The sequence below is a fragment of the Octopus bimaculoides genome, chromosome 4 (assembly GCF_001194135.2).
Source record: "Octopus bimaculoides isolate UCB-OBI-ISO-001 chromosome 4, ASM119413v2, whole genome shotgun sequence".
Lineage (NCBI taxonomy): Eukaryota > Metazoa > Mollusca > Cephalopoda > Octopoda > Octopodidae > Octopus > Octopus bimaculoides.
The window spans coordinates 33,819,066-33,820,106 of record NC_068984.1 but is presented as its reverse complement, the minus strand read 5'-3'; positions in this window follow the sequence as shown (position 1 = coordinate 33,820,106).

Genomic DNA, 1,041 nt, shown 5'->3' with positions numbered 1-1,041 from the left:
GAGAGAGAGAGAGAGAGAGAGATGGATAATAAAGAAATTGAGCTAAATGGGGACAGAGAGAAGAGAAACAGTGAGGTACAGAGACATATATGGACAAGAATAGTGAAATCGAGTTTTGTATATATATATATATATATATATATATACAGACACACATATATATATACGTAAACAGAAACAACCAACTCACTCTTTCTCTCTCTCTCTCTCTCTCTCTACATATATATATATATATATAAAGAGAGAGACAGACACAAAGTCGCAGCGAAAGAAAGAGAGAGGAGTGAGAGTGAGGTGAGAGAGACACATACAGAATGATTTGTGTCATTTTGTAGTACAGATTATTATGTGTTAGCAAGTAAAATTAAAGTTTTCTAGTTGCTTTGCCCTAGGTTCCTGAAACTGAAACTGTCCTATAATGAAATTTGTTTCAGCTATGGCTATCCCATATTTTTGTCAGTCTAAGTAGAACAACGTTACGCAATGTAACCTTCTTTTAAAGACTGTTGGGTGTAACTGAGCGATATTTCTCAACTATTTGTAGTAGATTCGGAGTCCGAGTAAAGATTCACTTGTACATTAGTAGACTATATGACCCACGGTATAAATAAAGATTTCTACTAACAGACACTGAAATTCTTTGATATTCTAGATTCCAAGATTTCTTGCCTCAAGTATAAATGAGACACTTTGTAATACGAACTGATTAGATCTATATTCAACAACGCTAAAATGATCATCCTGTTTTTGGCATCTTGGCAGGTTTTGCATTTTCTCGCCAAACCTCACATAATCTTAGTATAACTAAATATTGAAAGATTTTACGAAACAATCGTGACCGTCTAATTTAAAAGTTAAAGAATGATTAATAGTGGGCTTATTATTTTCATTGATCTACAGTTTCACATTTACAAATGTTTAACGTTTACTATCGTATATATGTATATATATATATGTATATGTATGTGCGTGTGTATATGTTTGCGTGTGTGTGTTTTTCCCCCCAACATCGCTTGACAACCGATGCGGGTGTGTTTACGT